We start from the raw sequence: 11993 nt of genomic DNA on the forward strand, positions 1-11993 counted from the left end.
CAAGTTGTTGTTCTTCAGTCTTCGTTGTGGAGGGCGCCAGTCACCATCCGGCTGCCCGTTGGCAGCTTGTGGTCTCTAAGCTCAAAGTGCTGTGTTCAGTCTTAGTTGTGGGTGGGCGTGGCCACCATCCCATGTGGGAATTGAACCAGCAGCCTTGTTGTTAAGAGTGCATGCTCTATCCACTGTGCCATCTGGGCGGCAGCTCAGCTCAAGATGCTGAGTTCAGTCTTAGTTGCGGGCAGACGTAGCCCACCATCGAACAGGCAATCTTGTTGTTACACCAGCTGAGCTGTCCTGCCACCTGTTGGCAGCTCAGCGACAGCTCAGCTTGGGCACAGCGTCACTGGCCCATGTGGGAATCGAACCAGCGGCCCTGTTGCTCAGAGCTTGCGCTCTTAAGCCAACTCTTAACCAACTGAGCCACTTGGCCGGCCCATGTTACTCAGGTGTCTTAAAGTATGCTATAGATGTCGTGAAGTTTTCACCTCTAAACTCTGAGTATACATCTTTTTAAAAATGCAGACATTTTTTATGTAACAACAATGTCGTTTTCACACCTAATAAAATTTACAGAAATTTCTTGGAATTGCTAACCATTTTCAAATTTCCCTCCAGTTATGTCGAAATGTCGTTTTGTGGTTGGTTTGTTCAAATCAGGATCTCAGCACTGTCCACACCTTACATTTGGTTGTTTATCATCTCAACAGTCTCCCCCCACCCCCGCCCCCCACTGTTTCCATCCATCCATTTGGTGAGGCAGCTGCGTCCCACACTCTGTTCTGTTGTTGGTTTTTCCTGGGCACATGTTGCCCATTTTACTTTCATACTAAACATCTAAGGTGCAATATGACGTCATAGTCAGCGACTCCCCTAGGTTTCTGATGTAAAAATTTGTTGACATTGGGGACAGAGGTGCTAGATCGTGGTGTGGGACTGAATTGTTCTTGCTTTGTAAGGTGACGCTTGGTATGGCCAGTCACAACTACGAACCGGGCACAACTGGTGGGCATGGTGGGCAGGCCTGCATGAGCCCGGCTTGGGTGGGGCACAGCTGACCGCAGCATTGTAGCCCTTGTCCCTGCTGTGTCCTGCTGCCACAGAGACATTCAGGTTTCTAATGGAGTCCAGTTATTTTCATCTTAGCTTACTTGAAATGCAATTAAGAGAGAGGGAGAGCTGTGTGCCAGTTTCCAGTCCTGCAGGGAGAGGTGTGGGTCTCCAGTGTCGTGCCGGGTTGTATGCCTGTGAACGCCTAACGATGCCAGGCGTACCCCGACCCCCTCCAGTCACAGCCACACGACCTCATGGAGGCCTCCTCCCCTAGGCGCTGCTGTGGAAAGTGGGAGCCCGCAGCGGGAGGGCCAGGCCGAGGTCCCCAGAGAAGGTGGTGTCACCCAAACTTGATTTTGTCAGTAAACCCAGTCGTGGCGGTCATGCTGTCTGATGCAGAGGAGAGTGATGTGTGAACTAGAGTTGACTTATTTATGGTGCCAGGTGCGTGTGCCGTCTCCAGCTGGAAAGGCAGCCTCACGGGACACACCAGCCCAGTCCCTGTTAACGCGCTTAGGTCAGGTAACGCTCCAGCCCGGCACTTGCCACTGATACCTCGGGAGCCTGTTCCGGGCTTGTCCGCGTTTTCTTTTTGTTCTCTACAGACCGAAAGGTCCAAATGGCACGGCTCACTTCTTAGATGCTTAGGGCTCTTGGGTTCAGAGTGGGAGAGGGCCATGCTCTCCCTGTGGGTTCCATGACGCCCGGCACATCTCTTGGGAGATCAGGCCCTGTGGCCCTGGCTAGGGTACAGGGGGCTCCCTCACAGCTAACTGGGTGCCAGGCCCAGGCTGTTTGCTCTGGCCCTGGTGGGGGCAGGTGGCACTGGGGCACAGGAAGCAGACAAGCGCTGTTTTGGTGTGGCCACTTGGCACACGGCTCTGGAACTTGGTGCTCTACCTTGGCGGTGGCCATAGGTGTCCCTCCTGGGGGCCAGCAAGTCACACGGCATACGGCTTTTGTCGGGTCCATGAGCCTGGGGCCTCAGCCAGAAGACTCGTAGGGCTCGTGCACTCGCACCTCTGGCCATCGCTGCAGGTTACCTGGGCCGCAGGCACTCAGGTGGCCTGTCCTGTGGTCTGAGCGGCGCCATGCTCGTGTCAGCAGGCTGGCCTCAGACTCCTTGGGGCTCGGGCCAGCCAGCCTCGGGCCAGGCAGCTAGAGTGGCCCATCCATAAAAGGTGAGGGAACGCGGAGCCCATGTGGCATGCAGGAACGGCAGCGTCGCCTGTGAGGGGGCCGCCTGGGTGATGGCTGCTGCAGCTGTGGCCGTCTCTGCAGAGGCCGCGCCGCTGAGTGAGTCCCAGACCAGCCGGCAGCACGCAGGCAGCCCTTTGTCCCTGCTGAGTCGCCCGTCGGGGTGAAGTGGAAGACGGAAGAGAGTGTGTTCTGATGTTTCAGAATCCTTCCAATGCAAATTCTGGGCTGCTTTGAGTATTAATTGTGTTTTCCAAATTTAGGAACTGACTACTTTTTCTGCCAAGGGAAAAAACAAAGAGACAAAAGAGGGAAAAGCAAATCCATCAGCTCTTGAAAGGACTCATTCTTTGTCTCCCCACCCCTTGTGATAATTACTAGTGAAATTGGTGTTGAAAATAGTCTCAAATTAGGGGGTGGACAGAGCGCTGTCCATCTCAGAAGGCTCCTGCACTGGATGTGCACTCCATCTTAGAGAGCCCGTTGTGTGCACAGGCCTGCGTTGGTGTCGGTGCACTTCTCCAGGGGACGTGCCACCCCTGGCCCAGACTGTGGGCAGAGAGCTAAAGCAGAGAGCAAGCGGCAGGTCAGAATTGGTCATTTCTCTTCCTTTGGCAAGAACCCAAACATGTCCACTCTGAGGTAGCGAGGCCCTGTGGCCTGCTTATGTGTTCGTGCTGTGACATGGCCTCTGGGACTGGGTGAGTGGAAAGCCCAGTGAGCAGTGTACCCTGGGAGGAGCCGGCTGGCCTGTCCTCAGCCTCCTGAACTCTGAAATGGAAAAGCAGGGCCATCTGTGGAGTCACAGAGTCAAGCTTAGCAAGTGGCACTTGGCACGAAGGTACGTGTTTAGGGAGCTTTTCTCCTTTTTCTTAGTGTCTCGCCATTGTACTTTATAGCTCAGGTAGGTAATATGTGATTTGCACACATGCACGGTTGGGTAGAAATACTTTGAGGCCAAGTGGGAAGGATGGCAGTTGACGGGAGAACACCCACTTTGTCCCCTGGCTGTCTATGTACATGGCTCTGCCATTTACAGCCATGCCCTTCCAGTCAAGTTCATCCTGAAATGGCTTTGACTTCTTTTAAACTTCAGATGTGTGTATGTAGCAGTTAAAGAGTTCATCTTCTCGACATCTGTGCTTAAAGCAGAGTTCCAGAAAAATGCACGATGGGAAGGGACTGTTGCCCAGGAAGGAACCTCTCTGTAAAATGGCTGTGGGTTTCACTGGGACGGTTCCCAGGAAGTGGCTGCACCCCACTATCAGGGCCAGAAGACGTGGCTCGGGCCATGGCCTCCTGCGGGCGTGTTCCCGAGCCCTACAGCTCTCAGGCCCAACATCAGAGCCGGCTCTGTTCTGACACAGCAGTTTGAGCCGTGTGCCTGGTGGCTTCAGTGTCTGGCTTTCATCCTTTTTGAGATGACTCTCCTGGAACATGTGTGCCTGTCTGCTCCTACCTGCAGGCTGGTGTGGCCTTGTCCCGCTGACGACCAGTGATGGCTGCTGGGGTTGGCCCATGGACCCAGCACCCCCGTTTTGAAGATTAGAGTACCTGGAAACAGTTTCCCTTTCTGGCCACTTTCACGCTTTTCCTTTTCCCTCCCAAGTGAGTATTCTCTTTGTGGCTCGGACCTGATTGTGGAGATTAGACCTCCCCTTCGGGTCTTTTCTGGTGTATGTGGAACATTGGAATGCATATGTGAGGAGCTGTTTCCAAGGCGGCTGGCCTGCGTGCAATCTCTGTGAAATAAAGGCACGTTGCGCTGGGCATCGGTACTGGTGGTCTTGAGAAGAGCAAAGCTTTTCACAAAGGTGAGCAAACAGCCGCAGCGAGGTGACCATACGTCCTCTTTCCGACGGGTGGCCCTTACAGCCCCTTTAGATAGTTTAACCTGAGTGAATGGGGCGTTCAGCCTGGTCCCAAGGGCATGGCGCTCACGGAGGTTTCCTGGCCGTGCTGTGGTACCTGCTGGCCACCTAGCTTGCTGAGGTGGTCTCGATGGTTCTTACTGGTTTGTCGGCAAGACGTGGACACGCTTTGTTTTGATTCGTCCACGACGTGTGCAGAGGGAGTAGAATTTTGCTGATCTTTTCAGACTCTGCTGGGGGAACCCATGGCTTTGTCATATTTGACTAGGGAGAGCAATAAACCGAGCCCTTTGAGGTAACTGTTCCGGGTGTGTTACTGTAGACCCTATAAACTGCCTCCTGACTATGGCAGCACGGTGACGATTGACGGCGCCGAGTATACGAAGCCGCAGCAGACTGAGTGCCTGTTGTGGCCGGGACCCCGCGGATGGCAGGGCTGCATGGTGGCTGGCCGCTCCCTTCCCGTCCTGGGTCTACAGGCAGCCACACGCGGGCCGTGGAGATCTTGGTTTTCTCACGGGCGCAGGCCCAGTCCCCAGTCAGGGTGATACCAGACCTGGTTCTTGTGCCTGTCTTTAATATTCAGATGGAGAAAATCATTTAAATACTTCCTCGGGCTTGTCTCTGAATATTGTAGCACGATTACCCAACATCTGTCTGGCCCTTCTTTGTCTTGAGTGCGAGGACTCTTCTGAAGGGTCATGTCAGCATTTCTGTGATCGCCCTGCCAGCCATTGTTTATGTAAAACCTCAGCCGTGCGGTAGAAACGGGCTGAGCCTGGGTTTGGAGCCTCACGTGTGGGGTGCCGTGTGGCCTTGGGCATGGCCTAGCCTGGTGCCCAACTGCTCCCGTAGGAGGCGCCTCCCCTTAGGGGAGCTGTGCAGCATGGTGAGGGGCTTGCGGACCCACAGCTACATGGCTACGTACCCGGGAGGCGTACGTACTATGTCCTGGACGGGACCGAAGGTACTTCACAGCCCTAACCTTGCTACTCATACTGTGTGTCAAAAACTATCAGTAAAGCGTCTGAGATCAGATGCAGTGAAATTGAAGTCGACTGTATTGTGACATACGATGTCTGTTGCATTGTCATTTCATGTTAGATGACAAAGGAGAGAAGACTCTCTGTGGATGAGAAGTACTGCCCTGTGAGTGGCACCCACACACACACATGCACAGGTGCACACACATGCTCTCACAGTGCACACTCAAGCACATGTGCACGTGCACACATGCTCACCCATGCACACGTGCACACTCACACATGCGTACACACGTGTGCACACATACGTACATGCTTACACACATACACCTCCTTTCCCCTGAATGACTCAGAGGTTCAGTTCAGACTCTGTCCCACGTGCCCTGTACAGACAGGGCCATCTGTGTCCCATCACCACGGTCACTGGCGGTGACCCTGCATCACCACTGCGGCGGTCGGACCCGTGGCTCCTGCAGTCGGCACAGGACTTTGCTCCGCATCCCCACATGCACCTGCGTGCTTTTTCACTCCCAGTGTTTCCTGCCTTCTTTAGTGGCATGTAGGGGAGGGCAGGGCTTCCGTTTTTCATCTGTTCCTTGCCCAGTCCCTTATTCATACTGCTGTGGACTCGTGTTATCGCCATCTTAGTGCATTGCAGTCTGTTCCTCTTATTAGTTATTTGGGTACTGAAAGTGCCCCAGACTTGGCAAGTGGGCGCTCCTTCAGGCTTTTCTGTGTTTCCGTGATGTGTCCGCTGATTTGGAGTCCTTGGGCACAGGTCTGTGTTCTTAAGGCCCCTGTTCCCAACCCCCACCCCACCCCCACCCCGTTACCTCCTCCTGGAGCCGCAGCTCTTGGGTAGAAGTGACCACAGGCCCCGAGGCTCGTGCTTGCTGTGCTTGTAGCTGCGGAGCTGGCCTTGCCCCTTGCCTGCTCCAGCCCTTCCCCTACTACGTTCCCTCTTCCCGTCTTAGTTTGTCTCTAAAGCTGGAGTCCCCTCTGCAGCCTGCTGTCGGCTAAGGCTCTGCTTGCCTCCGGCCGGCAGCACAACCAGCAGGGCCTGCTGTGTTCGCTGGCAGTGCTGTTTGGTTCTGTGTTGCCAGGACAGGCTTTTGCGGTTGGGTCGGGCCCCACGCTCCGTCTTTATCCCTGTCCTGGGTCGGTATTGGTTGTGCAGGTCACTGGCCCTTTGGAAAAGGTGATGAAGACCATATTCCCCATCTCTAGCTCACAGAGACCTCCTGATTCGGGAGCTTTCGGCTCCTGCCCTGGTTGAGTCTTTGGCCTTCCGTTCATAGCCCAGCTGCGGTGTTCCCGTCCCCCACGCAGCAGGTGCTGACTGCACCCGGGGTGCTCCTGAGGGTCCACCCGGCAAGCAGCCATGAGGAAAGCAGACACGCAGTGGGGGTAGAGGCTGACCTCTCCCAGCCACCCTTCCTCACCTAGTCCTCTGGGACAGGCCCCGTCCATTCTGCTGCCACATACCACACACTGGGCACTGCTGACAGTTGGGGACTGTCAGAACAGAAGGGTCCCGTCTGTGGGACCCAGAGTTTGCATGCTGGTGGGGCAGAGGCACAGGCTGGATGGTGTGTCCACTGGAGGTGCCACCACAGGGTTACTGAGGCAGGGTCCAGGAGAGGCTATCTGGTAAGATGATGCTGGCCTGTCCAGGATGTGAGGAGACACGAGGGGCAGAGGAGCCGGGCCCTGTGGCTTCGCTGCTCGTGCTGAAGACTGGCTTCTCCTTGCTGAGGTGGGAAGCCTGGGCAGGGAAGCCTCCAGGGCTGACCCTGTAAGGAAGCGCTCCCCACTGCCTGGGAGGAAGGTTCGGAGGCCCTGGACTCTTCCTATGTGCCTGACACCAAATTCTAGCTTCATATGGCAGAAGTGGTGAGAGGGATTGCAGAAGGGGCAGCCAGTGTTGGCATTACCTGGAGGGTCCGTGAGGAGCGGGAGCTGGCCAGTGCCGGCGGACGATAGGCCTTTCATCCAGGCTTCTGGATGCTGCGGCACAGAGCCATTGGGAGGGGCTGGGGGAAGGCCTCTGCGACCCTCCCCCCCAGCTCTCGACCTGGCCAGCTGCCCCTGTCCCTGTTTATTCACTTTGCAGCACCCCTCTGAAGCTAACCTGTGTGTGTGTTTCTCCTTCCCCAACTGGAACGGGTCTGTGACGTTCCCGAGATGGACCACAGCGGCCTCTGTCATGCGTTGTCTGTTGCTCATAGGCTCTGACGGTGGAGACACTGCTGGGGTTGGCTTGGCCTGAGCCCCGAGTGCTAGCTGAGGCCAGGTGCTCACTGATCTTGCCTGACCTCGGCCCATGCAGAATGGCTGACCTCTTCTACTCTGGAGGACGGTGGAACTGACAGGACCCCCAACCCTGTGTGTGTGTGTGTGTGTGTGTGTGTGTGTGTGTGTGTGTGTGTGTGTGTGTGTGTGTGTGTGTGTGTGTGTGTGTGTGTGTGTGTGTGTGTGTGTGTGTGTGCACGTGCCTCAAAAGCCTGGTTCTGGGCCGGCCAGGTGGCTCAGTTAGTTAGAGCATGAGCTCTGAGCAACAGGGTTGCTGGTTCGACTCCCGCATGGGATGGTGGGCTGCACATGCCCCCCACCCCCCACCCCAAATTAGCCAAACTAGATTGAAAGCGGCGCCTGGACTTGGAGCTGAGCTGTGCCCTCCACAACTAAGATTGAAGGACAACTTAACTTGGAGCTGATGGGTCCTGGAAAAACACAATGTTCCCCTTCCCCAATTCCCCAACACTGTTCCCTTTTCCAATTCCCCAATAAAATCTTAAAAAAAAAAAAAAAAAAAGCCTGGTCCTCCCAGGTATCCTGAAAGAATATCAGGGTCCCCGGGGTCCTGTGCTTGAGGGCCACACGTGGAGCCCCAGGGAACCTGGAATTGGCGAGAGGAGGCTGGGCTGTACTTGCATCCCTTTGGCCTGTGTGTGGGCAGGGAAGTCAGCTCCATTCAGGAAGGCCACTGGTGGGAGCCTTCTGGACACACTGAGGAAGGAGGCGTGGCCTTGAGGCGGCCGGTGGTCCAGGTTGACAGGGCGGGGCCCCCATGGAGCCCACTTGGTGCTGAGGGAAGCCAGCAGGGAGGCCGGGGTTCAGTAGGGACATTCTGAGGGCACTCGGTTCTGTCTTTTGGAGGAAACCTTCCAGAAGTGATACAGCGTTTCGGGAGTTTGTCGCACACTCTGTGGGGCAGGGCACTTGCTGACCCCTACTCCCTGTCCTCCGTGGGCTCAGCGGCTGCCGCGACACCTGCAGACATACGGCTAAGAGTGCTGTGATTCTGTTCACTTTCCACTGAGACTCTGACCTTCCCAAAGGCAAGAATTTTGTCTTAAAACAGTTGCAGAGGCTTGTACAATTCACGCCTCCACATAGCAGAACAAATGTTAATGATGGGGGATTTCGTGGAATTTTCTTCATGATCCGTTTTGGTGACTTTTGGCAGGTCATTGGGCATTTGGGATCCTTGCGGGGGGGCGGGGGGCGTTATGTCAGCAGCAGGATGCCTGCAGACAGTTTATGGTGTCCCTGTCACTGCCAGGGGAGCTGTGCAGGCACATGCCTGCACATTCTCGTTACAGTGCCATCTCCAAAGCACAGCGAGTGTGGACGCTGCCGCGGTGGTCCCAGTGCCATCCCACCTGGGGGCGCCAGCTCTCCACCTACAGCGAATCACCTGTGCTTCTGACTCACACGTGACCCCATTCGGAAAAGTCACGCTGCGAAGGCCCAGGCCGCCAGTGGGGAACAGAGCCTCACAGCTGTTTCTCTTCAGCAGGCAGTCCCAGTGAAGGGGGAGACGAAGCAGGACCGCTGCCTGAAAACTGAGCTGCTGCGAGAGGAAGGTAAGGGCTCTGGCCACTCCGGGCTGCAAGTGACCAGAGGACCTGCCACTCGGCCTCGCGTCTTCTCACCTGCCCCAGCTCCCGCTTCTCTGCTTTTTCAAAACTGGGTTTAGTCTGTAGTTTCTCATCTCCCCTTCCTAGACAGACACACAGGCACACACACAAGATGGCGAGAAAGAAAAAGCTTCTCCAAGAGGGAAAAGCAGGCACTTCAGGTGCACCCAGCAAACTAAAAGTGACACACAGGTCACACGGATGTCAATGGCCGCTTCATTCACAGCACTGAGAGCTGAAACCACTCAGGTGTGCCTCACCCGCTCAGACTGGCATGCAGGTGGCGGGCGGAGATCTGTGGGCAGAGGACAGCGTGGCCCGTGGTACTTGTGAACGGAGCTACAGCCACAGGCCCAGTTGTGTGACATCCTGGACAACGGGAAACTGGACCATGGGAACATGCCCTCCCAACGCCCACAAGGCCTTTTCTTGGGCAGTTGGTTCTGACTGACGCCAGGTACCGTCTTCCCCACACTGGCCCTGGCCGAGGCCTGGTCCCTCCTTCCCGCCGGCTGCATTCCTACCAGCCTCTACCTCCTGCCAGTGTTTATGGTTACTCACCCTTCAGTGGGTGCGAAGTGGCACCTCGTATTCAGTTTCATCTCCCTGGTGGCTAGTGACATTGAGCATCTTTTCGTCCTTATTGGCCGTGTGTGTGTCTTCTTTGGAGAGATGTCAATTCAGATCCTTTGCCTGTCTTTAAAATTGATTATTGATTTTTGTTGTTGAATTGTCAGAGTTCTTTATATATTAGAGATACAAGATTCTTACCAGATACGTGATTTGCAAATATTTCCTTTCATCCTGTGGCTTGTCTTTTCACTTTCTTGATGGTGTTCTGTGAAGCACAAAAGTTTTTAATTTTGATGAAGTGCAGTTTATCTGATTTTTCTTAGGTTCTTGTGCATTTGGTGTAATAGCTCAGAAACTCTTGCTTATAGAAACTCACAAAGATTTATGCCTGTGCTTTCTTCTTAGAGTTTTATACTCTTACCTCTTACAGTTAGGTCTTTGATCCATTTTGAGTTAATTTTTATATATGGAGTACGGTGGAGTCCAGCTTGATTCTTCTGCAAGTGGATCCCCAGTTCTCTCAGCACCGTTGGTTGAAAAGACCATTCTCTTCTCATTGAACTGTCCTTGCACCGTTGAAGGTCAGTTGTCTGAGTGCGAGGATCTGGCTGGGACTTTTCAGTTCCGTTCCACAGGTGACGTGTCGTCTTTCTTTGTGCTGGACCCGCACTCTCTTCTGACTGCTGCTTTGCAGTGGGGGACGTTTGCAACCTCCCGCTTTAGTTTCTGTTCAATCTTGCCCAGACTGGGTCCCTTGACTTCCCATGTGAGTTTCAGGATCAGCTTCTCAGTTTCTGCAAGTGAGCCAGCTGGAATTTTCAGGAGGACTGTTGAATCTGGAGATCAGTTTGGGGGTGTTGCCATCTGAACAGAGCAGTGTCTTACAGTCTGTGAACATGGGGTGCTTTCTGTTTGTTTACGTCTTTAATTTCTCTCTATAATTGTCAGTGCACGAGTTTTCGACTTTTTTTTGTTAAATGTATTCCTAAGTATAACATTTTTGATGCTATTTTAAACGGAATTATTTTCTTTCATTTTGCTCATTGAAACTGTATAGAAATACAGTTTGTTTTTGTTTGTTGATCTCATATCTTGCAACCTTGCTGAACTTGCTTTTAATAGCTCTTTGGACTTCCTTAGAAATTTCTACATACTATAAGGTCATGTCATCTACAAGTACTTAACCCTCTGTCGGGCCCAACTGATTTCACAGATTCATTGCACACAAAGATGCTGCTATGAAATAAGTCTTTACTGTACTAAGTCACAAACACGACTGGTGATAGGTTACGGTAGCGAGGGAAGATACAGAAGCGATGAGTCACAATACTTAACACATTGTGGACCGGTGACGCAGATTTGTGTCTATACATTACAGCTGTGCAAGACTGATGACGCAAATCTGCGTTTTAACCACGTGCTTGGTTTCCACGCACTATACACTTAACTATGCAACACATGGAGCCTTTCTTCGAATGGTCCTGCTGACGAATGTTTATAGAAACGTGACCTCACTCCGAGTTAATGATCTGTGATAAATATAGAGAACAAACAGCTCTGTATTTTCCTCTTGCTCTGCTCTGCATTTAGTCAGCATTCAGATTTCAATCACTTTACACTCATGACGGAAAGACGTAGTTCTTACAGGAAAAAATATCTTACAGAAGATGAAATTTCAGTGGAATTGTTGGCGGACACATTATCTGATGTTCCTGAGAACGCTGATAGTGACGGTGAAAATGACAGTGACTCTTCTGTTGTTGGAAATAGGCAAAACAAAATTGTGCATCCTTTACCGAGTTACAGTGACAGTGAACAAAGCGCAAACGAAAGTGATGATGATGATGACACACTAGATTTGGCGGTTTCCACAAGGGTAAAAACAGATAAAACACCAAATATAGGGCCATTTACCGGAAACCCAGGGGTGAAACAAATTCCTTCTGACACGACGAATGTATCGCAAGTAACAGGACTCTTTCTTGGAGACAGATTCTTTGATATGTTGTGTGAGGAAACGAATCTATATTGCTCACAAAATCAGGAAAAGTATGTTACTGGTTCTAAGGGGTTGAAATGGTCAGATGTCACTGTAGCAGAAATGAAAAATGTTTTTTCAATAATTATTCTAATGGGGCAAATCAGGAAAGATAAACTAAAGGATTATTGGTCTATGGATCCATTTTTAGATACTCCTATTTTCAGGAAACTTATGAGCCATAATAGATTCGAACAAATTTGGTGGTGGTTACATTTCAACAATGAAATTCTGCAACAATCAACTAACAGACTTTTCAAAATTCAACCCTTATTGGATTTTTTCCTTGAAAGATTTCAGACTATTTATAAGCCAAATCAACAACTTTCCTTAGATGAAGCAATGATTCCTTGGAGGG

At 52.5% G+C, this 11993-nt stretch overlaps 1 protein-coding gene across 2 annotated transcripts in view; it reads left to right on the top strand.

Annotated features, from left to right (window-relative positions):
- Positions 1-11993, top strand: part of EHMT1 (euchromatic histone lysine methyltransferase 1) — a 143109-nt gene that overhangs the window by 52211 nt on the left and 78905 nt on the right. The window contains exon 2 of one of the 2 annotated variants that reach the window (XM_019641290.1): positions 8904-8970. The gene's annotated coding sequence lies outside the window, so the exon portion shown is untranslated. Of the gene's footprint in view, positions 1-8900; positions 8971-11993 lie in introns of those variants that run through there. The other variant, XM_019641301.1, reaches the window with a different exon arrangement.

Source organism: Hipposideros armiger, unplaced genomic scaffold, assembly GCF_001890085.2.
Source record: "Hipposideros armiger isolate ML-2016 unplaced genomic scaffold, ASM189008v1 scaffold_3, whole genome shotgun sequence".
In the NCBI taxonomy this organism is placed as follows: Eukaryota; Metazoa; Chordata; class Mammalia; order Chiroptera; family Hipposideridae; genus Hipposideros; species Hipposideros armiger.